We start from the raw sequence: 26,705 nt of genomic DNA, 5'->3' as shown, positions 1-26,705 counted from the left end.
AAGCTGGTGATTTCTACATCTGTAATCCAACTAATCACAGGCTTAGATTGTCTGAATTTGAATCGAGTGTTGAGTTTCGTTTAATAATACCTCTGGCTATCCTGTGGTTTGTGTATGACAGCTGAGGTCATACCCTAGTGTCAGTCAGACTTTATGAGCCGCCACAGGCATCGAACTATGATTGATAAGTATTGTTTAAAAACCGTAACCCATTTAATTTCTTAGATACGTACTAAATATTTGATTTTGATTACAATTCTAGACTTAGATTGATAAAAGGCTTTAAAACTTGTTCCGAGACGGCGTTTGGTTGAATTCTAATATTTAGACTAATCATAGTCTTTAAAACTAGTTCGTCTGGAATACCGGATTTAGTTTATACTTATCTAGACTTTTATTGGAACATAGGTACTGTACAAAATCTCTTTTTCTACTGGATGGCGGTTTTTGAAACGGATCCTGATCAAAATCTTAACACCTATGGTCAAGTGAGTAAAAAATAAAGAAGAAAGAAAACAAAAAGAAAAATAAAACATTTATAAGTTAAAAAATCAATTAACTTGGGTGCAAGTATGTCTGAATTGCTGGATTTGGAATTGCTAAAAAGTAGACCCTCTTCTGACTTTACAAACAACATAGGTATAAGAGACAATTGCAAAGAAAAAATATGTTTTCAAGATCAAAGTCTTAATATTTTTTGTATTTTTTAAACATTTGCGTAAGAGCTTACTTCGTTTATCGTGTTTTGACATAATCTATAATCGCAAATGACTGCTGAGTCGAAAATAACTATTATCAGAGATTAAGCCTTCAAAACCATTGGGATATACACGATAATGTATATCAAGAATATTATAATCTTGGATTCGGTACTAGTCAGCGATAAAATGAATGCGCACACATTAGGTAATAATAATATTTAATATAATCAGTTAGATTGCAGATTTTTATAACGAAACTACGTACTATCAGTTAACACGGAGAGATCGATACTTTAGGCTTATCTTGACGTCATGAAAACGAAATTCGTGGCAATTGATATAGCAAAATAATAAAAATTCCAATATTCGGTCATTGACATAGTTAATACAACCTGCCTGTTGTACCTACCTTTATAAAAAATCCAGATCCAGATCGAATTTGGAATCTAGATTAACAATAATAATTGAAAATCTAATCGGCTAATTCAACAATTTCTAGTCACTTGTCTTGGACCTGAAATAAAAGTAAGGTAAACGCTTTAGTGATTGTCTAGCATGCATAATTGGAAAGTGTAAGAAAAAACTCCTGCTTTTTTAACGACTTTTTTAACTTGGCGAAATTTAGCAAATCATAGAGTACGTCTTGCCAAGGATTTTCTAGTTCTGTTACTATCAATAACCTTTGGTCCTATAATGATAGAAACCTTCAAGAAACCAAATTGATGATAAAAATAATCTGATTACGTCCCCACTTTTAAAATACTTTTCACACCAACTTTTTGATAGACACATTTTAAAAGACATGTTGCCAAATGATCTGTATGTCACCAAGATAAGATATTACAAGCAGATAGCTATGACGACTTGATGATTTTGTAGAGATAAATATGTTATTTGTGATCAAATGGGTGGTTCCGCCGAAGAAAATAAAACAAATTGAATCGAAATATTTTTTAAAGCGATGAAAGATTTTTTTTATGAACATAATCTCTTGATTGGTACGAAAAAAAACCAAGTGCCAACAGGTAAGAAAATGAAGCAAAAATAGTGGAAATTTTTAGGGTATTATCCGTAGTTTTCAAGAAGTATCAAGGTTTCATCCATTTTTTGTTTGTTGACTTACATCTAAGGTCAAATGCTGCGTTTTTAGGCATCGACGTGACGGGAAATGATTTAAGGTTAAACCTAAGGGCGTAAACAAACGAATCGATCTCGATCATTTTTCTTGAGTTCGGTGGCGGTGAGGAGTGTGACCGGCTGAAATAAGCTATTCAAGTGTGGTTCGTTTATCCTTAGGCTAACATTGCACCTTTATCAAGCTCTGTTTTGCTTAGTGCTAGGTGAAGTATTTCCAACAATTCAATGTATTCTCTTAATACTTCTAATCATTATTCTCAGATTACAATTCAACAGATCAACATTGCTAAAATTATGCATTAAACAAAACTCTTGCGCGTTTCGTCAAACTAAAACATTTTTTCTTTCGAATAGTACAATAAGTCACCGTACTAAATGAATAATGCAGCTATGCAAAACACTCGTGGTGTGTTTCTCAGTGGGACACGTGAGCCGGGTGACTATCAGCCATTCGAGGTAATACCGTGGATAGAATGGCAAACAGTACGGTTATACGTAACTCAAATGCGTCTATTACGATATTTGAAACAATTGAAAAGAACTGTGCTTAGCATAAGTTTAAAAAAAACATGATTTTTTATGTTAGGTATTTGGGTAAAGACAAAAATACAAGTAGGTACAGTCTGACTGTTACTTGATTTGATGAAATAAGTTGGATATTGTATGAGAATCAATTTTTGTCTCACACATCTAGGTAGACTGATGTATCTCCTACAGACCTCGGAAATTTTCCATGAAAATCCGTTAATGAATATTCAAAAGCAACAAGCATTACAGCTCGCATAAAATTTTGCATGTTAGCAGCGTTGCAACGTTCAAATTCTCTAGTGTCATGCAATGTCAACATGCGATCCACGATCCGGATTATAACCAACACACGTCCGCATTTCTCAATAACACATAATCGGCATATGTCCTTTTGAATTACCTATTATGTAGTCTTAGACCGTCTCCTCATTATGGTGTTGCAGAATTTCGACCACGTCCACCATTGAAATTTCGCCTCGCAACTAAGTAGTCCGATTTGGCCAAAATTTACATTCAATTGAAGAATTTTAAAATCGTAATTCGAATCCAGCAGCTCTGGAAAAACCTTCATCAATATGAATGACCGCATGGCAGCTTTAAGACTAGTTTGTGAAGTAAGAAACGAGATTTTAGAACCTACCTGTCTACAGAACGCCTTTCTAAGCCCGTTCGTTTAGCACTGCTTAAGGATTGACCTAAACTATAAGATAATTGCAATAGAAATCGTGCAAGATTGTTTAGACGAAGAACAAACATAATTCGTTATACTTCGAAACGTTTACTGATTTCTACGTTTACAAATTGCACTTGAATACCATTGCGAATAAAATGCCACTTACAATAATGCTATGGTACCTACTTTAGTGGCAAATTATTGTACGAGTATGTCATGTTAAAGAAATTGTACGTCAAATAGAGTATTTTTCTTGTCTCAGATGGTACTTATCATTAAATATAACATTTGCCAAATGTAAATCGCAGATGTAAACCGAATTAAAAACGTATGTTATTTATTTATGAGCTATAAAACGGATTATACTAACATGCTGTATTTAAACCGCATGTAGATCTGAGTTACTTCCAAATCTTAGAGCAATCCAATTTTTATTAGTAGGAAAATTATCGTAATTTTATATCTTTCCCATAAGTACTCCTTTAGTATATGGCAAATCGCCAGTAATGCATGTACCAGATTATCTAGGCGTTACTTTGGCTTTGAACTCCAGCTCTCAATAGCATACTATCTAAACAAACATTGGAAATGATATTTCCAGTAATATGTTATTAAATTATCTTCTTAGATCTTTGTTTTATAGATATTCTTGAATAATATCTTAAAATGCATAGTTAGTCGTACTTACCTTAAACCTTGCTAAGCTAACAGCTATTATGAAACATGGAAAACTAATAAACTAAAGATTCACTTAGATCTCAGAGGAAAATGCTTTATGAGTAGGTCTCAGCAATAAGCCATGACCGAGATAGCTAAAATCTATTCGCGATACGCGCCATCTTGCGGAGTTATTGATTGATGGCAAATAGCGGTTTCTGTTAAAAATAATTATTACTGGTCACACCTAAGTAAGGAAAATTATTTGAGGAAAGTGACAGTATAATGAAACAAGGAAAGACTATGAACCGTAACTCAGTAAAGAGCATGTAAACCCACAACAATTTGAAAAGAAAAATAAGGTGAATTTACAGGTGCTAAGCCTATATTCAATAGTCAGTACATTTTACCCTAACTAGAAAAAGGGTTGTGTTAAGATTAAGAAAATAATAACGAAATTGTCATCATTATTCTCATAAAATTATATTTAGCAAATGTTACTCGCTAGCTTAGTTGCAAATAGCGCAAGAAAAAACATAATTTACGGCAGCGTTTGATCCTAAAATACCAACAAGTAAACATAAATGAGGTTATATTATTATGTCTAATTGTGTACGAAATCAGATATAAGGATCAATAATCAGCTGAGTTTATTTGCTCTCGCCGCTCAACTAGTTAAACTCGTATTGACGGAGATTGAAATAAACTTCATTACTACTACGTTTGCAAGCAAAATAAATAAGTGTGTATTTTTAATTGGATTGCTATAAAAATAATCCACAAAATAAAAATCAAACAATTGATATAACTTTGTATCCAAGGATTTTTGTCTAAAATTATCTCCAATACCGAATAGTACTTTGAGTGACATAGATTTATTAAATTCAATTTCATCTCGGCTGTTTGAATGAAATTGATCGTTTATCAAACCTAGGCGTTTAATAACCTAATTGCATTTTAAGTATGATATCATACTCTTGTTAACTATGCTACCTATTTAATACTTTATTTTAATACAAAGCTATTATAACTGCTGCATTATGTTTCTTCCATACAATTTGAGACATGTGGCATCATAATAATATCATGTTGGGGCAACGTCACACCACGCTCACGTCGCGTCACACTCACGCCAGAAGCTAAAAATACACAAGGAAACTTACTGCACTTAACTCGGAATAGCATTTAACTCGTCATCGGTTAATGCACAAAACGCGTTGACATTTCCCGCCGAGTCATAAACGCCGTAACTAAAAGTCACTAACAAGTTACATACAAAACCGACCATTTGCGTGACCTTGATCGCTTCTTATTTGCATCGGCTGAGTATTGCCGTTAATGCACTCGAGTAAAACATACGGTGGATCCGATTATTCCGAGACGTTATATCTTACAGAACTTGCAAGCTATCTCTTGTATAATTAATTGCAAGAAAACTTGAGAATTTTCATTAATTTAGTAATTATGGGTGAGCTGTGTAACTACTTAGCTCTAACTCCCTTTTGTGTGCAAAAGTAAAACGCAAGACGTATCGTAAAACTCAAATTTTTCATAATCTAAAAGAAATATTCTGCAAAGGACTAAAAGGCCAGAAAAGGCAAAAGAAGAAAATGCTGGTTTAGTTTCTGGAAAGAGAGAAGAAAGAAGAAACTACAGATGATATATTTGAACAAAGTACATTACAATTTCATATGAAATTATGGTTTATCTCAACTAATCTCAATATATCTGAGATTTTGAGAGTACAGAAAAAGCCTATCCGATATCATTGGCGACGAAAAGGTGTTGAAACTCAAACCAATGCCAAGTTCAATAACATTTTCCGAACACTGAAGTTGGCAGGTGTTCGATGGAAATTCCGATTTGAAGGTTACGGCTTGTTATCATGGTAATCATATTAAATAGTATAAGACTGTACCTACAGTTAGTGCTTCTTTTTCAAACATTTGTAGTTTAACAGCGTACGATTTCATATTTACCTGTTGTGCGACATCCTTCTGTTTCATTTTACGAACACGACTTAATTAATTAATACCCGTAATGCAGATAAGATTACGGCATATTTTATTCATATTTTTCGTTAGTACCAAGTAATGTATTTTAAATTGGAAACATACAGTTAGATTTTACTATGCCTTGACTGTAGGAAGTTGCCAATAATAATAATAAGTCAGGCATAATAATATAACAAATTCAAAAGAAAATAATATATTAACTACGAAAATACTTCTACAACACAAAATATTAACTCGCATGATACGTTACGAACGTCATCGCTGCTGTAAAACAGCTAATAATAAATGACAAAAGTGGTAATGAATAAGTATTCAAGATAACTATTTAAATTTTGTCCTACATTAAGAGGAACGGCGATATTGAAGTGCAGACTGAAAATTATGAAGCGTAATACAATGTAGAAGGATGCGTATTTACATTGTCACAAATAGGTGCATTTCGTGCAATATATTCTTGATTAAAAAAGTACGAATTCACAGTATCGTAAAATGGACGTCAACAAGTTAATAAAACATTGTTTTTCTAGCTTCAGTCACCTGGTCTGACACTACTCGTGCCACATAGATAGATTGGTGAAGACTGAAAATAATTTACATTCTAAAACGATTCTATTATTCTGAAAAAAAAAACAGTCTACATCTAGACTACAATGTCGAACGCATAAAAACAGTGACTTTATAACAGTTCCAACACTTTCAACCAGTAGTATTATTAGATTGTAGCATTATTATAAATCTGCCTGCGTCAGAGAACTACTTCATGTTGTAAAGAACGCAATTTAGGTAGATGAATTTATCCAACACATAAATCTAGAATGAACTTTAAACAATCGAGAACATAATATTACAGTGTCATTCATATAAATCACCAAAAAATACGTAATCCAACTAAGGATTATCTTTATCACGGAAAACTGAACTCTATTAACATTTAATAAAAGACATAAGTAAGCAACCTCAATAATTTTTCCGTTGTTAATTACGATTACGACCCTAAGCTATATTCGTCCGCTATTTATATGACTAGTTTGGTGGGTTAGGCCAGTTATCTCTATGCCCATCCCGGGTCTGGGGAGTTATTTTTAGACCCGTTTAGTCATGTGTGACCGTTTACATAGAGATTGCATGCAATAAGTGCTCGGCTGGCCGGTTGAAAATGAACGCGCACGGTGTTTCCTATTTTGAATTGAGGAGACTACGGAGATATACTTAATTTGTATTTTTAGACACCTGGTCAACGGCAAAAAAATTGCGTGACTACTATGTGAATCAGTAACACGCAATAGCTATGCTGATCAATTTTAAAACATATTTTTTACACTTACTACCTATGGTATTGCAACTTTCAGTGAAATTCTTAAACACGAATCCGTAACTTATGATTGGCCAATTTGCATGCAATTGTTTCTATTGTTGTTAATAGGTGCAATTCAAGGATTCTTTGTACTAAAAATAGGTCTCATAATTATTATCGCCCTATTTCTTCATCTTAACCTTTAACATCTTTATCCCTTTGTAGCGTAACTAATAATTTTATTATTTTTCATCATTCAAGTAATTTTGTTTGCAATAAAATATAATCAGGATAAGAAAACAATGAAATTAATATCTGAAGAAATAAATTCTTAACTATATTTTTTATAAAAAATATATTTTTTAATAATATCAAGTAAAAAATGTAGCTGACTTTACTTTCATATAATTATATACTTACTTATGATTTTTGTAAATAGTTTCAAAACAAAACACATAACAGTCGACAGTTTCGACTTGCGCTAAGAGGCTGACTACTGGGTGTTTTACCCTACATCTCAGAATGTTACTACAAAGAGTTTCCTGGGCTAAAATCAAACGTAGTAGTTATCAGGATTGCGTCATTTAATTTATAAATAATAACCCGTGGAGACCTTTAATATTAATTAATTTAATAAGACCCAATCAGCATAATTATGTGCATTTTAGTTATTAATATCGTATTTAAAGTTAATCACCTTACACCTCGCAAGTCGCATTCTATTAGTAAGTAATTTCAATATAGAAACTATAAAACTAGATGTCCTATTCAGTGTCTAGTTACCATGGGCACAGGGCTGCTTTTCTTTAATATTTTATAGATACAGACGAAAGCGCATCAAGCTAAACTCTGTGTCTCTTATGTCGTTGAAATAGAGTGCTGTTTTACAAAAAAATGTATAGGCTGATGTGCAGTGTCGACTGTACTTTTGTCGGACCTTGTCAAGTTATCACATCACATAAACCTCGACCTAAAAGTACCTTGCGATTAACAGTTTGCACTTCAAAAGTCAAAGACAGAGACATTTAATTTTTGTATCTCAAGTAGGAATTAAGTAACTAGAAACATGAGTAACTTATGTACCATCTACCTACCTAGGTTCTTCATCAGAAAAGGTCCTGAATTTAGTCTTGTTATTAATGACAAAAACGTGACACAGTTTCATCCAACTCACAGTCATCATCATATCATTTCAGCCATAGGACGTCCACTGCTGAACATAGACCTCCCCCAATCCAATGATGATGATGTTGACCGGTTGGTAGCGGCCTGCGTCCAGCGCCTTGCTACCTTTATGATGCAATGATAACAAACCAAATATGTACACCAAGTGATGTTTTAATAAGTAAGCCCTACCTGAGAATAGAACCTAAAACCTTTGAGTTCAGATATTTTAACCATCCATAACCTGTGGTGACAACACTGATCTGATAATCTCACACACATTTGTATTCGTCTTAAATTGTTCATAATATCTAAACTGCGATTTAATAATCCTATGCAATGAATGCACTCATTATAAAGTTATCATGTAACTAAAGTGCATACCAACATTAATACCGTATACTTAATTGTAAATACGGGCGGGACGTGTGGTATTGTATTCTAAAATAGAATACGGTGTGTGTGTCATCCTTAACGATTGGACTTTGTCCAACAGTTCTGTGATTATACGGACCTAATGACCCAATTTCACTTAATCTTTTGATAACAGATAAATCGCATTTGCATGTGAATGGGACGAGCAAAACTAAAGGGCTATTCCGAAAAGCTGTAAAAGTTTTGGGTCTATCTGTCACCTTTGCTCATGTTGACATCTCTCTTTGCGTGAGAGGGATGACAACATTCGAAACTCCTGATAACTTTCGGAATAATCCCGCTGAGGCGTTTTCCCAAATGGATATAGGTATGTGATATCATGATCGATCATAATTATGACGTATGCTGTAATACGCAAATGCATAAGATCTTCAGTTTATCTCAAGGATTGAGAAAAGATTTTCATGCCATTCGATTGACGTTAACTAAATTACAACTACACTTGCGAGCAAAAGTATGGAATCACTTACATGAAGTTGTTTCCACGCGATCTTGTGTACTAACCAATTTGTTAGTAACAAAAAAGTAGCACCATTTTAAAGATTAAACTTTTAACTTTAAACTGATACCAAATTCATTTAAATCACATCAGTATTTAAAAAGATATCCCGCCTAATGTGAAGAAGTAATGAAAAAGACATGTATCAACTGTTTGATACGTCGCGAGTTGCAGCCTATTTACCCCCCATAAAAGCAAGTGTTTTCAGATTTTTGCTTTCACACGTTGATCTATACACATCTCCGCTTCTTTTGACACTTTACCTGGGATTCTACACCTTCAGAAGCAGCACAAATCGTTGCACTATTGCAAGAAGGGCTCTTCCAGCGGGCTGTCGCACATCAGCTCCACATAAGCCAGTCCTGGGTTTCGAAAGTTTTAAGACGCTTTCGGGAGACTGGTGGCTTTATCCCGAGACCAAGTTCTAAACATTGCCGGTGCACATCGCAGAGGGAAAACCGTTTTTTCATTTCAACTTCTCTACGAAATCGTCATTTGACTGGTATCGACGTCCAGCAAGAGCTCAGAAATGTTCGTAGGATAGCTGTTAGCAAGTGGACAGTTCGTCTAAGATATAAACAATAGAATTTGACTCCAAAAAGGCCTGCCACAGGCTTGAAACTGACGGCAGGTCACCGATAAGCACGCTTTCAATTTGCTCCTACACATCTCGATGGGAAGTCGAGCAAGCCACCCCCATAAGCCAATGTTTTAACGAACCAGCACTGCACAAATCGCTCCCCAGGCCGTCTATAGACCCGACCTCTTCGACTGCTGCACTGCAAAAACAGTCTGCATTCATCGGAGAACAAAACTCGCCTCCATTACTCGCCTTCCGAGTGCGAGCTAATTGAAAGCGTGCTTGTCGGTGACCTGCCGTCAGTTTCCAGCCTGTGGCAGGCCTTTTTGGAGTCAAATTTTATTGCTCATATTATCTTAGACGAACTGTGCACTTGCTAACAGCTATCCTACGAACATTTCTGAGCTCTTGCTGGACGTCGATACCAGTCAAATGACGATTTCATAGAGAGGTTGACATGAAAAAACGGTCATTGCTCTGCGATGTGCACCGGCGCTGTTCAGAACTTGGTCTCGGGATAAAGCCACCAGTCTCCCAAAAGCGTCTTAAAACTTTCGAAACCCAGGACTGGCTTATGTGGAGCTGACGTGCGACAGCCCGCTGGCTGAGCCCTTCTTGCAACAGTGCAACGATTTGTGTTGCTTCTGTAGGTGTAGAATCCCAGGTAAAGTGTCAAAAGAAGCCGAGATGTGTATGGATCAACGTGTGAACACAAAAATCCGAAAACACGTGCTTTTATAGGGGGTAAATAGGCCGCAACTCGCGACGTATCACACAGTTGGTACATGTCTTTTTTCTTACTTCTTCACATCAGCCGGGATATCTTTTTAAATACCGGTGTGATTTAAATGAATTTGGTATCAATTTAAAGTTAAAAGTTTAATCTTTAAAATAGTGCTACTTTTTTTGTTACTAACAAATTCGTTAGTACACAAGATCGCGTGGAAACAACTTCATGTAAGTGATTCCATACTTTTGCTCGCGAGTGTAGAAGCTAGGTAAACTCTAATAAAGCTAGGGATATGATCATTATCTGAAGATAATATACCTCATCCTTAAAATAATAATAAATAGGTTTGATACACTGCTGCTATGGTAAAAAATGTAATAATTACACCGTGTACCAATTTAGGAAATTAAAATAATGTCAGCATTCTATTACACAGTTATCTGAAACAAACACGCGATTAAAAGGAGATAAAAACCACCGTCAACACTACGAAACATGTAAATAGGTCGTCACTACACAATTAACATAACGTAGATAATGTATAGTAGACTCACTAGAGACAGATAGCGTGTATCGATATTAACCGTGGTCCAAGTAATAGCCTTCTAATAAAAATGTTATAAAAGCTGGAATAAGCAGTATTTCATCTGTTACTGTATGATATTTCAATAATAAACTAAACCTCCGAGTTCTATCAACTTTAGCATTAGTTCTTTTCGGTGGACGGTATGGTGGGTGCGCCCGTTCAAATGACGTCCACTGCTGGACAAAGGCTCTCCCAAGGATTCCACAATGACCGACCTTGCACTGCCCGCATCCAGCCTGCTACAACTCGCGACCTTCAACAGATCATCGGTCCACCTAGTGGCAGGGCTGCCAACACTATGTCTTTCGCTCGAGAACTTTTCTGCCCCAATGGCCAACAGCTCAGCTCTACGAGCTATGTGCCATGCTCACTGCCATTGAGTTTAGCAGTTCTGCGGGGTATATTCAAGTTCATTCATATCTGTGTCTATTGGAAAATGAGGCACTACTTCTTCTACCTCTGTTATGGCAATATCTATATTTTATCCAATGGATGTCAACGACTCCATAAACTTCATATTTCGCTACGGGCATATTAACTATTAGGTGTAAAGTCAATTTTGCAATTTATTATACTATTTATGCGGGTTTGCGCTCGTAAAATCGCCTTCATTTTGAAACAACTGAAAAACAAGTAACTATTTGTCAGCTTGATAAATATAGTTTGTGAAAAATGACGTAATTATTTTAGACAAATTCTACAGGAGTAGGTACTTAATGTGTTGAATAAAATTGATCAAATTAAACATTTTAACTGAAAACTTAAACATTATCATATTGAGTGGTCTGTGTTAATAAAATTCTTAGTTCGTGTGGTGCGCAAAGTTATCTTCAAAGTTATCAAACTCTTTGCTAATTTTACGTTAAAATGTGCAATAACTGCATTAATTATCTGGTCAGTATTAGGTACTCAGTATCAACAGTAATACTGCCGGTATCTTTCCAAAAAAGGTGTCAACGTTCATTAGCACTCACCGTTTGACTGGTTTGTGACGCGTCATTGGCATCCAGGAAAACCGGACGATGATTGATGACACCTTAACTTGCTTTTTATTGGTATGTAGGGCTGTGTCCTCCCTTTTTATTAAAAATACTAGGTCTTACTGTATTTCGACATAAGTGTGGACAATTGTAAATGAGTTCCAGAATTAAAAAGGAACTTTGATTGAATTTAGGCCTTACACGGAGCGCGGAGGAGCGAAGAAATGTTTTGAATAACCAATCAGATTTCATTCTCAAATAAAAACCGGGCTACGCAAGTTAGTGGCGCTCTCAGTGTGGAATATCCCATTTAAATACTACATCTTATTATGATCTACGTATTTAATTATAGCACAGTATTTTGTTTAAATCATCGTCATAGACACCAAGGTTAGCATAATAAATCTTTATAGCTTATTTTGACCGTCCCTTGTGATCCTAACCGGTTGGCGGTTGTATTCTGTATTCTTAAGAATACAAGTGGGATCTGTCAACTCGTCCAGTGTCAGAACACCGAAAGCCATGCGTTCACGTTATCATACTTGGAATGCGCGGGGACCGGTTCACTAGAGATCGTTGTGCCCGCGGTTATTAGGCGTTTCAGTATCTCTAGCACGAAAAACATTGTTCGAATCGTTTACGTATTCGAATCGCCATCAAAAGATAAACAGTACCTCTAGCATGAACAACTTTAATCTTCGAATCGTTTGCGTATTCGACAAAATTCGATACTCAATCTTCGAATTAAACGATAACGCGACAGTTTTGATTCTCAAAATAAGTTTCGTGCAACCATTTCTCATACTAAGTTCACTTTACGACACGTTCACAAGAGCGCTGTTGCAGTTTTCGTACTAAATCTTTTGATAGCGATTCGAATACGCAAACGATGGGAACTCGAAAGTTTTTCGTGCTAGCCGTACAGGCCCCTGTGAGCGTGATATTGATATAGTGAACTTAATATGAGAAATGGTAGCACGAAACTAATTTTGACAGTCGAGATCGTCACGTTGTCGTTGAATTCGAAGGCTGAGTATCTAATTTTGTCGAAACGAAAGCTTTCGAAGAAGACAGTTTTTCGTACTAGAGGTAGGTACTGAAATAATTCGAGCTGCCGGCATCTCAACTCCAATATTTGTATAAACAAGTTATTTTGGCTTAATATATTTTGGTAAAAGAGCACCAGTGTGACCGCCGCCGAGTGCGTCATAAGGATTATTAAGTCTACTTCAAGAAGTAGATTTATTAATATTTTTATTTGAAGGATAGAAAAACGGTTGTTACTAAACACTTCATTATCAGCCTTTGCAATAAACATTTTGAAATTATTTTTTATTTATCCCAAAAATGTATGATTTATTACTAAAGACCAAGTAGGTAATAGGAATGAAGGATGGTATCAATTGATACAAATTACCTACTTAGAATCTCGAAATTACCTAGTAAGTATAGCTTGTTTCATAAGCTTACTTTTTATTTATGGGAAATATTTTTCAAATAAGGAAAATAAGCCTATATTTATGTCATTATTTTACATAAATTCCTATAATATTTCCTATAATATGATCAATTTCTACGCTTGAGTGTTGTTACAGGGCAAAATCTTAATTTTATTATTGTTGCAAATTAAATAATAGGTAGGTAGGACATAAGTTTTATTCACTTTGAAATTCGTAATTATTATACAATTATGTCCGCTTTATCTTAATTAATCGCTTGATAATGGAAACTTATTAATTAAATCAAGATTTTATCATAGATAAATTACAATGTTTTTAAGCCTAGCTAAAATTATGTTAAACTGTAGGTATAATGCTAACTGGTAAGACTGTTAATAATAAACATAACTATTTACTCGAAGCAGGGTTGCAGCACGAGCCTGGAATTACGTTCATTATGAGCCAATGCACACGCATTTTTTTAAACTATGAATTGTTTTTTTTACAGTAATTTATTAATCTGTGATCCTACACATGAATAACTAGCTTTCCGCCCGCGGCTTCGCCCGCGTGGAATTTTGTCTGTCACAGAAAAACTTTATCGCGCGCGTCCCTGTTTCAAAAACCGGGATAAAAACTATCCTATGTTCTTTCCCGGGACTCAAACTATCTCTATGCCAAATTTCATCAAAATCGGTTGCGAGGTTTAAGCGGGAAAGCGTAACAGACAGACAGACAGACAGAGTTACTTTCGCATTTATAATATTATTTATATATTATATATTATATATTTATAATATTAGTTGGGATTACTAATCAGTATCAACTATGAAAAATTCACTTAGTAGGTAATTACCTACGTAATATTTAAACTGCACAGTTTGTATTTTATCATAGTTATTTATACATTATTGTAGCATTGGTTCAAAATCAAATGGGCATCTACGCATCTCCATTTTGTACATAAGTTTACTTTACGCAAAAAGCGCCATCTAGTTTGCGTGACCCGTGACAGTAACTACTGAGAAAAGTTCCTCTACCAAACGCTAGATGGCAGCAGCGACTAAAAATATTATGTATAATAACTTTGACGTTGTAACAGTTTTTCATCATATTTTAAATCATTAATATTTTTTTAATTATTAGATTAGCTAAATAAACCTGCGACTTAGGATACATTTTATTTCTTGATTTACCTACAATGCTTATCTGAGTAACCAAAGTATTAAATAATTTTATAGAGATGTAGGTAAATTATTTTAATAATGATTTCGATTATGCAAAAATTAATTAAGCGTATGTAAGAAATATCAACTTAATTAGAATTTACTAAAAATAGCAAGTCATCTGATATTCCACCTGTAAGTAAACCAACGCTATTAGACTAGACAAGCAGGCAAGTCAGTGATTACATACTAGTTCTTCGAGATTATAGGTACGACGGGTTTACTACGATTATCTGTTTCAATATTGCAAATTTTCCATTAGTTTCTAACCCTTTGGAATATCGTTTGAAACTTTGAAATATTACGCGCGATTTTACCAACAATTGGATAGGTCTAAAATTGAATTCACATTTTTTCGGGATCACATATCTGTCAATGTCATGTCAAAAATAACCAATCATGCAGCATTTGACCCTCGCGTCTACGTATTGCCATCTGGCGGATTTTTCAATCGCGAAAACCCTCATTAGAATGATTCAAGTCTAGAATGTCTAGATCAAGAGTGATACTTGGGGACTCCACCTAGAAAGAATTTGTTTTTCTCCACACTTCAATCTAACTTTAATTAAATGGCTTCAGCGGTTTTACTTTTAATTTTTCAGTAAGGTATTTAACTATGTAGATTGACTTGTCAAACAAGGCAGTAGAATATTTTACGTTTGTGTTTACGTCGATAACTGAAGCACCTTATGACCAAGGCAGAGGGACCTTATTTGCTTATCGTTATACAGGATGTTTGGAATAGGGCTAGCGATAATTTAAGGCGATGTTGTGATTAATTTTATCGACAAAAAAGCCCCCATATGTGGGCCCATCCCCCTCCTCTTGGAAGGGGCTTAATTTTTTATGTGACTACATAAAAACTGTTTGTAGGTATGTCTATGTGCCCGTCTTACAGATAAATAAAAAAATGCATTTGTACGCCAATAATGTGTCATTAAAAAAACACATAAATGAAAAATACTGACAAAAAACTTAAAAAATATTAATGAATTTTAGTATTTGTCATAAAATTTAGTTTTGACGGGCACATTTTTGGGGGCATTTTTGTCGATAAAATTGACATTATAACATCGCCTTAAATTATCGCTAGCCCTATCCTAAACCAAACACACTGTAGATTTCCAAATTTTCCAGGAAGTTAAGTTTGTGTTAACGCGTAATAGGTAACTAATAGTGTTATCTGTAACCGACTTTAAGGTAATCTGTATAGAGCTACCTATACATCAGTAGATTTTCTTATTTATCTATGACATAACGTAGGCATGCCTGTGGATCGCTTGCTTAAGATTTTATTATTTTTTCCTTTCAATAGTTTAAGTAGGTAGGTACTCACCAGTTGAATAGAGCCGAAGAAAATAGTTAGAATTTCTTTTCTTCTCATTCTTCTGGCTCTATTTCTTAATATTGATTTTAGAAAGAAAGAAAGAAAGAAAAAACATTTATTTGGTACCAACAAAATTAAACAATAACAGATGAAAGGATACAAGATCTCTACAAAGTATTTTGCTTTGTGACTATTTTATTTGATAAATAAATTTCATTATAATTATCACATTCTTTACCAATACTTGAGTATCTAAGAACACAATATCTTTGTTTCATAATAACAGTAGCTCTCATGACTTGCACCGTATCTCAAGTGGCTGGGACTAGTAAATCTGTCGGTCTGCGCAGGCGACTCAATATGAATTTATTGTCCAACCGTGATCACGTGCGCTCGTCTCCGCTATCGTACTGATAAAATATCTCGAAAAAACACCCAGCTAAGCTACCAGTCTACCAACAGATCCGGCAAAGATCCTTGTGGAACGAAAATCTGTGATAAGGATAAAAAGGTTGAACAATATCGGTGTTTGTGTGAGTGAAGTGACAGTTCTCTTCTGGATTTTATCAACTGTAAGTAGCGAATTTCTTCCCTTGAAAAGACCTCGGCCTATTTCTGGAACGTCCTCTTCCGTGAGCGTAGCAGGAACGAATTCGGCAGTTACTGTCACGTCAATTTGATCTTGCTTTGTTAAAAATTTAACTGAAAGGCATGTCTTGTTATTCACATGAGTATCTGAATATAAATTCCACTTATCTACTAGGTTTACCCATTAGACCTTTAAGTTGTCTGCAGCAAAAACGAGTAACTGTAGAATATTCTACACGACTCTATCCCGCGGCTTGCAATTGCATTAATTATTCAAGATGTTAAAAATAACACAAGCCATAAAAGCTAATTACGAGGAAACATGAAATACAGATAACATTAATGCTTTTACTATAGCTATATTCAGACTAATTTAAATAACGTCTTTATCTTTCAATGGAACTGTGAGGCTCACATCTTCCCGCTTAGATCTTGGATTACCCTTTATCTTTTTAACCAAATTCAAAAAAAGGAGGAGGTTATCATTATTTGTACCGTCTTTAAGTTACTAAAGCTAAAGACTCTTCCTTCGTCAGCTTGTTGATACCTAACTTTACCAAAACTCGGTAAACTAGCCCATAATGATTTTATATTAGATTAATCTAAAAATATGGATAATTAATATTTGCTTTAACGTTTCAGACATTTTCACTGATAATAATGATAAGGATTACAAAAAATAAATAAAGAAAGTTGTGCTTTAAGTTGAAATACCTGTAGCTCATGTTGCAACAAATGTAGGTATACAGTGTAAAAGAGAATTAAAAAAAGCTTTGGTACATAGACGTTATTTCATAATATTATTTACATAATAAGACTACAAATAAGTTAATATCCTACGTATTATAAAACGCCTAAGTTCTCCTTGCATTCGATTGTTCTAGAAAGGAAGTAGGTCCATAGCAGGTTGGAATAATTATTAGTATTGATAAATAAATACATAGTTACTATAATTATACGCGATAAGCCGCTTGTTGATAAAAAGCATCGTATCTCTGACTTAAAGCACAAATAGATAGTGCTTTAAGCAAGCAACTTGAGGTCAATGACCATAATAAATTTTAGATAACGTTCAAACTTTTTAATTTTTAACTTTACGAAAATAAGGCTAAATGAATCTAATAGGTTCGTATGCTTATAAAAGATGGAAAGACATGATAAGTTAAGATTCGACTATATTGATGACGTAAATGTAAAAGCTTTGTAAGTCAATACATTCAGACATCATGTTCTTAGTTACAATGCATGATAAGAAATATAATATTCAGAGGATGATAGTACCTACAATAAGAATTTATCTAAGCAATGTAGCCGACCAAAATAAACACGGATAGTTATAAAATAATTATGATATACCTAGTGATAATGAGTCAATCACTAATTGACTAGCTCACAATGACGATTATGGCGGATTTAAACACGAAGAAGCCTGTTTTCAGTACCTACCTACAAAATTATATTAAAGAGTACCTAGTATTTTCTAATTAATTTTATTGAAGTGTTTTACTCAGGTGAAACATTATATTCACACGCTCATAATGATACCGGCTACAAAATTATTGGGGCTTTACACCCAAACAAACAATCGTCAGAATTGAAACTAAAGTTTCGTGATCTATTTACCCGTGAGATTTACTGTTTACCCGTGCGATTTTCGTTATTTATTTGTACTTGAGTTGCAGCCATTACTCAGTATTTATACAATGTTTACTATGTTTGTGTATAACGTGTAATATAATGTATCACGCGGTTCCAATTACCGTCCGCCCGCTAACTAGTCGCGCCGCCACGTCATCACGCGTTAGCACAAAAATTCCCGATAACGATTTGGTTAGATACAAGAAATTCAGTTTAATAGCACTTATATTATAAAGTGGCAAAATCCTCATAATATTTATTTTATTCTTGTTGCTACGGATCTCATGATCAACTGCTGTTACCAATTAGGTAGTACATTTTATTTGTAGAGTTTTGTTGATTTACAAAAAAAATTAGTGAGTTGCTTGTCCTTACGTACCAAACGGAATTAGAGCTACTAGATGGAGTCCTTTATAAACTAAACAAGGGGTTGACGTTTAATCTAAACTCTCAATATCTCTCAATATTAGGTATTTACTTAGTTGTCAAATAAATTTTTTTTCTTTCTTATCTGCTTCAAAATATACGGGCTTCCTGGAATATGAGCCACATGCATCATAAACCCAGGAAAAAAAACATAAATAATGACGTCATTCAGAAAATTCTGAAACCTTGCGCAATAAGTATCACAATTTACCTACTCTTTAGACTTGTAGATTTGGACAGTTTTAATGCACTAGTGCCGACTCTAAAAACCACAGATTAATAAGCTGTCAAAATATTACACCCATTATTTTGCGTCATTGTACAACGTACGTTTCTTGCTCTGACATCACCACGAATGAACTGTCAATCAAAGCAAGAACGACCTTTGGACCAACCTGATTTTTAACCTCTTAAATTAAACGTTTTGCGAGGAAAAATCAGAAGAAATGTAAGTCTTAATACATTTAATTTGCTTTTAGTCCAGTCAATAAAGCATTATAGATGGAAAACTGTAGAACACAATTTCTGACTTCAGGACTTTATTTAGACTAGTTAGGAGGTGAACATAGCAAAAGTCCCCGCCCTTAGCCCTTGAGCCGGCGGGGAGAGGGGGGTTTAAAGGTGCCACTTTTCGGTTTTTCGCTTAATCCTCGGAAACTATGCGACCTAGTGACATGACTACTTTGAACCAAAAAAAGCATATTCAATTTGCTACAGATGAGATAGACAAGTTTTTCTATGAATTGTATAGTTTTCGCGGCATCTGCTCTAGAAGGTCTGTAATATTGGAAATTTTATTTTTGTCTTACTTGTTCCCATCAGGAGAAAATCGACTAAATCAACATTGAGCAATCATTCTAGACATGCAGGAGCATGTTAAGCCTAGTTCCAGCGAGGGGACTACACCGTGCGTATATTTAGACGAATCACTTTGAGCCACTTTTGACTCCTCATCACTCAAAAACTACTGTGCATTAACACTTCAAATTTGGCTCATGTGTTGAGACTTGCAAGATATACATCAGTTTCAAATTTCATAAATATGCCTCAAACGGTTCTTTAGATATTGACGTCCAAAAATCTACATGTCTGACCTATAGACCAAATTCTAACCACTTCCAGATGACCTCGAAGGTTCAAATTTGGCATCCAGAAAGGTAGTTATGTAAATACAAAGGAACAAATAAAAAACCAGTAAATTTTAACATTTCACATGTGATAGATAGATAGTAGTGCTCTAAATATCGATTTTTGAACGTCAATACCTAAATAACCGTTTGAGGTATATTTATGAAATTTGAAGCTGATGTACATCTTGCAAGTCTCAATACATGAGCCAAATTTGAAGTGTTAATGCACAGTAGTTTTTGAATGATGAGGAGTCAAAAGTGGCTCTAATTGGTTCGTCTAAATATACGCACGGTGCAGTCCCCTCCATGGAACTAAGCTTAACATGCTCCCGCATGTCTATAGTGTTTGCTCAATGTTGATTTAGTCGATTTTCTCCTGATGGGAACATGTAAGACAAAAATAAAATTTCCAATTTTACAGACCTTCTAGAGCAGATGCCGCAAAAACTATACAAGATATAGAAAAACTTGACTGTCTCACCTGTAGCAAATTGAATAAGCTTTTTTTGGTTCATAGTAGTCATGTCACTAGGACGCATAGTTTCCGAGGATTAAGCGAAAAACCGAAAAGTGGTACCTTTAAACCCCCCTCTCCCCGCCGGCTCAAGGGCTAAGGGCGGGGACTTTTGCTATGTTCACCACCTAACTAGGCTAAATAAAGTCCCGAGGTCAGAAATTGTGTACCACGGATTTCTCTCTACACCGTCGTTAAGGCATTCATTGACTGGACTATTTCTTGATTGCCGGGTAGGGAGTTGCTTGATGGTCAAAAAAATCATTTTTAAGGAGTCTTGTGTCAATGTGGTGATATGTCGTAACTGTTCATCATTGTAAATTACAGACAAAACACTGAAATAAATTAAACCAAAAACATAATATTTCATTTCATCCCCCAAAAAGACATCTAGAGAAACTCTAAAAAAACCTATTCTAAATTGTAAAATAAGTATTCCTTTTTTTCTCGATGATACAGTCTTGGACTACCGCGACCTGGATTCCAAATGTCGTTGCATACGAAACCTCTTCAATTACTTAATAACGTCGACTCCGGAAGACCCTTATTTTGCCGCAAACTATTCATAAATGGGACACGAATGTGAGAACTAAATATGCAACTTTGCCGAAAGGACGGTGGTATGTTTGTGATGTTTTAAATACAATTTTACGCCCTTTTATTCGTCAAAAAAGTGTATTTCAAGATGCCAATTGACTCTTAAAAATAACCCTCAAAATGCCATTCCAAAAAATTTAATTAAATATTATGTAGACGATCAAAGAACTATGATTCCCGTCAATTAATCTGCGTCTTTAGACTCCAAAGCAATATGCGTTCATACACATCTATCATTTGCTAAACACAAGGCGGATAATAACGAAACCACCAAACCGTCGTTAAACACTTTGTTTAATAACTCGAGCAATGAAGAACAATTATTCTCAATTTCAAACAAACGCTACTTCTTCAAGACTCGCCGTCCATCCAGACGCTAGTTGCTGTAAATCAGATAATTGAACATGTGACAACCCTCGGCCATCTCGGAATTGAATTTAATTGACTGCAGCTAAAAATAGACTGGAATCAAAAGAGAATAGGGTTAATACTTAGTGGAGCAATAACTGAGACGAGTGGAGGAGTTATTTTAAATACGAATGCATTATTCTTTAAACATAAACGACTCTGTAATAATCTTGTGGTTCCAATTGAGCAATAGACACCAACAATCATGAGACAAATTTTAAGAGCTGTCAAATTTTTTGTAGGAACACTGGTTCATTGAATTCCCAGATAAGACCAAAAAATATCAATTTTGTACTTTTCGGGATATTTTTGGTAAGTCCGCCGAAAACATGGAACACTTCTCTGATAGCAACATGAAAAATAAACGTCATTGGATAAATAAAGTTACTGATTGAAAGCAATTAGAAGGCGGCAGAGGTCCAATTAGTCTCTTCCTACACTACAGTTTAGAAGACTTGTTCCAGAGATTTCATAAATTTACCTGAATCCACAAAAATAGCCTCACTTTATTTAATGGCTAACAGTCCGTTCATTAATTAACGATGACATATAAAAAGCTGTTATGGCACCAAACGACATTCAATTTAAGAATAAACAGCAATAATTATAAATTGTGTTGACACCCAAAAAATAATGAAAGTCATTATGTGACTTTGAAAAATTGGAAATAACTCCATCCATCCGTTAAGCCACTAATGGCCTGTAAAATTGTGTAACATCGGTTTTAATTTGGTACAATAATGTCAGGTGTGTTGCAACTTGTAACTATATACATTTCGCTATTTCTCGCCAAGAAAATAAACGCTACAGTATTTTTAAGAACTTCAGACGAAGAAATAATATTGACTTATTTTTCTGTCTCTACGAAATTGTATATTGGATTAACATCCAACATTGTTGAACGACTTATACAGCTTTATTTAACATAAAAATAAAGTCGTTCTCATTTTGTCTCTAAATTACCGCTACAATCTGACCTCTCCATATAAATTGACAGTGATTTTTCAAACCCATTTAAATTGAATAGTCACATTTGCGGTAATTCATCAGAAGTTAACACCTGTTAAGCTTAATGCGTTTATACAGCCCACATCCAACCTTTTAGTGAAAAATTATAGCACCATATTGCAACTTTAAAATTGTATATGATATGAAATGATTTATAGTTAGACTTAAAAGTATAAAACCGCAACTGGTATTTACGACAAGTTGAACACTGATCTTAATCTGGATATAGTAAGAGATTAAAAGGTACAAGATATTATACTTTTTAAGCTGACAATAAATAATATTATAGATGATGTTTTTACAAATTATAGGCTTAAGTGTATGTGAGTAATGCTCGTCCATTAAAGCTGTCAAAACAAGTTGGAATATGAATGTAAATATTTTATTGTTCGAATACTCGTGCAGATGAGTTTGCAGTTAATGTTGTCAAAGAATAGTTTTAGCATAATATCGTCACTTCAGAACTTTAAGTTATTCAATATATTGGTTAGGACCAATAAAGTCTAAAACGCAACACTGTTCTTGAACTACCCAAATATAAAGCTCTCTGCAGTTTATTTATTCACAAATCGACGTTTTTATTGCTGGATGAAATAAAAATACTAAAGAAGTCAATTTTGGCATCCACTCCATATAAGTTTATTTCTGTATGCTCGTAATATTTTAAACCAGCCAAGAGGATACTCGCATTGTATTCTGCGTTCATAAAACTGTCGATTTCAGATCTGTTAAGGTGAGTGAGAGTCCACCGAAGGGCATTTACATCTCCTTAGATAATCTAGATTCAGGTTGCGGCCATGACTGATGTGGCATTAAGCCCTGCAGCGAGCGATTGTGTGCATATGAGCGCCCTATCACACGGCATTTTATGCACACCCACCGCGACTTCAAAATGCGGAACAGAAACACCTACCAACTGAAGTAGGGTAAGGTCGCATTAGATTACCATGTCATTAACTTCGAAAGCAACTCCTATCTTCAGTTCCTCCTCGAGAAATTCGCCGTGTTTAGACTATCTCAGATCAATTAACCTTGGATTGTTTATATTAAACGCCTTTGATACTGTGGAAATAGTAATTAGTATTGACTCTTTGCCTTTCGTTTGTCTTATTTGATTTAGTTACTAGTCCTACATACCTACGATCTATTTTTACCGTTGAATCATTGTTAGTTTAATTATAAGTAATCTGTTTAAATCACTTATTGTTTACTTGTTTCGCATGATTGTTAGTATTATTTATGTATTGTTGTTTTGCTTCGACTCCACGTGGTATATAAATGATACGATCTTCGGTTTCTACATTATAATATTTCCGTCAGAACATCCTAGATTACAATATCGTCAGAATTCAGAGATCAGAATTTTAAAGAATCTTCCAGAGATTTCGAATTTGAATTAATATTTATAAAAGCCAGGTGTATGGTATCCAGTCTGGCTGAGCGGAAAATTTGTCTCGTGACGCGTGTTATCGTAAGAGCGTTAGCATTGAAGCTAATAGCGGGACACTTTCAAACTCATTATCAAAGGGCTCGGGGTCTATTCCGAGAGGTTATTTCGATATTTCGAGCGATATGAGTGCTCTGAATTAATCTTTTGTTTTTTTTTTCTTTGACTTAGTTTCGGATGTTTTTAACAAAAAAATGCTTGAAAGTGAAGTAGGTAAGTAGGTATTCAAAATAGGAAAGCAATATTTGATTGAATGTGAAGAAGTTTTAACCTCGGAATGTATCACTGAAATTACAAAGTCTTGTATCCCGCGATTCAGATAGTATTGTCAACTGTAACATCTTAGGCTGGGTTGCACTTCTTGCACCATCGTACTTTGACTTTAACAAACGTCAAAAATCTGTCAAACTCCATACAAAATACACCGGTTATCGTTATAGTCACGGTTAAAGTTAGGTGTTCAGTAGTTTTATAACATTTTTCATTATTTTTCTCCTTTCAAAGTTAACCAAGTCGGTTAGTGAGTTCGATACGGTTATTGTCACGACATAGCATTCCGTTGTATCGGTTCAGAGTAGACCTCTTCGGCAATTAACGACATTGATATGCTGGGTCACTTAAATGTCGCCTACGCGTGCTTAGAAATATACCTACATTTTGTAAAGTCAACATAAATATTGAAGAATAAAAAAAAGTCCTATGTTCTTTTAAAAACTCATCCATGCCAGACTCTCAGCAGATACAGGGTATTTCGCCGAAACAGTAAATTTTCTGTGTCCAGGCAGGCGAACACATGTTTTTTTATATTTATACAGGGTGTCCCAAAAACAATGGATAACCCTGTAACCATCGATAGGCCTAGCCATGGTCTCCCTAACGTCCAATTTTGACCCCGGTAAAAATATCACCGTTTTCAAGATTTTTAAGTTTTTGTGCATTTTTAGAAAATTGTCACCTGCGATTACTTTTTCTCATGCCATTTCTACAAATGAGGATACTTTTCAATCTAGTTTTTTTCCTTATCACAAGGGATAGTTGGGGTATCAAAAGAAAAGATTAAAATTCAACAAACTAGTTTAAAAGTATGAAAATTTTAAGAAATTGCAGAGAAGAAGGAAAAATTAATTCATTGTCTTGCACTTTTGATCAGCCGTCGTGTAAAAAAAATGTAGGAAAACCATCGTGCCCATTACCTTAAAAACTTCCTTGGTTATTTGAGATTCTAAAAAGGTATCACAAAACTTGTTTTTAACTCTTAACTCAATCTACTGAATTTATCTTCCTTAGTTGTGTAAAAAGGTCGTAATGATACAATATTCATTGGTATGTTTGCTTGCGAAGGTACACAAAAATGGTCGAACAAAAAAAAAGCAAACCACAGAAGAAAACTTGGAGAAAAAAATATTTATAATAATTTCCTTGGCTACCAAAAATTCATGACCTTATAACTTTGTTTCTAAAACGAATTATGACACCCCTTTTAGATATATTAGCTTAGTTTTTGTTACTTAATACAATGGGAAACTAAAAATAGTTAAAAACAAAAATATATTTCGTACCAAGGAAATTAGGCAAAATTGACCATTTTTGGCGAAATACCCTACACATTCTTAAGGACATTTGTACAAGAAATATTTTGTAACTAATTTATTTATATCCTAAGTAGGTACTATATGAAACCAAATAAGCAGAAATGGTGCTCCTGAAATGCATGAATTACCAAATAAGGCATGATGGTGGCACGAGATTCCTAATTTCCTGAATTATTATTAAATTTAATTTAATATTTGTATTATATTATTCGTGACGTATATTTCATTATCTTTCAGGAAAACCAATGACAAACTAATTAATGACGGTGCTTTAAATCCCATTACGTGTGACACCATCACTCCATTACAAAAACAAGTAAAATTGAGATTTCGTCTTCTAGGAAAAGATGTACGATTCCAACTGTACTTTAGAAAACCTTTCAACGATCGACATGTTAATGCAGTATCTATCAATTATTTACTATTTACGTAAAACGAGTTCTTGAGAGAATTCTTTAAGGTTTACTAAACCCTCATGGTCATTCACATTCAAGATTAATTAATTGTGATTATTATATGAATAAATACATTTATTTCAATGTATTCTAAATATAGTAAGTAAAGTAAACAATTTCAAATAATTTTACGACTGTCGTGAAACATGCTCATCATCGTGTCTATTGTCACGTAGGATTTAATTGTTCTTTATTTTTAAACACGATTATCTTGCTTCAATTTAGATTTGTGAAAGCTTTATAAGGAAATCCATTGGAATACCTTTTCACATAATCGTTGGTATTCTAGAAGATTAAAGTATTCTCATTGAAACGATACATATAAAACGTTGAAATATTATTAATATTGAAGTTCAATCAAATAACAGCCTGGTATTTTAGATTTTGAATCGAGATTTGAACGACTTATACGATTAAGTGTACGTGGTGTCTCAAAAATACATTTATCAAGTGCATCAAAGTGTCATAATCAATCAAAAATCAAGTAAGAAATCAGTCGTGTAATCTTATGAGCATAATTTAAAAAAAAAAATTCATGTTCACATTCGAACGGCATTCACTCTATCTGCGACCAAAATCCAGTCCAAATAGACATAAAGATAATCTAGCTCGAAACTATAAATAGGTACGTTCCATGTATCATGGTTACATGAACTTGGTCATATCAATCATATCTCGCCGGTTCGTCAAAGATTGACTGATTAGATAGATCAACGATCATGTGGTTAGTTACATGTAAGTCAGGTGACCATCGATATCTGGGGGCACGGCAGTGCCCCCGCCAAGTCGAGCGCGAAGCAAACACTGCCGTACCATCCTTTACTGGAACCATTTCGCCGCATTTTCAGGCCCCTATTTGAGAACCTCTGGATAAGACCAGAACGCAGAAATGTTCGTCATCTAGTAGGTTATAATCACATACTTAAAATCC

At 34.5% G+C, this 26,705-nt stretch overlaps 1 protein-coding gene across 2 annotated transcripts in view; it reads left to right on the top strand.

Moving 5' to 3' along the window:
* The window catches only part of for (cGMP-dependent protein kinase for), a 413,902-nt gene that overhangs the window by 1,825 nt on the left and 385,372 nt on the right, over positions 1-26,705 (top strand). Inside the window, exon 1 of one of the 2 annotated variants that reach the window (XM_028302515.1) lies at positions 16,351-16,543. The exons of the other annotated variant lie outside the window; for it this stretch is intronic. The gene's annotated coding sequence lies outside the window, so the exon portion shown is untranslated. Of the gene's footprint in view, positions 1-16,350; positions 16,544-26,705 lie in introns of those variants that run through there. 2 annotated transcript variants of the gene reach the window in all.

Source organism: Ostrinia furnacalis, unplaced genomic scaffold, assembly GCF_004193835.3.
Source record: "Ostrinia furnacalis isolate ACB-3 unplaced genomic scaffold, ASM419383v2 OfSCF1131, whole genome shotgun sequence".
Taxonomy (NCBI): Eukaryota; Metazoa; Arthropoda; class Insecta; order Lepidoptera; family Crambidae; genus Ostrinia; species Ostrinia furnacalis.
Note: the sequence above shows the minus strand (reverse complement) of the source record. Positions and strands in the feature narration are given on the sequence as shown.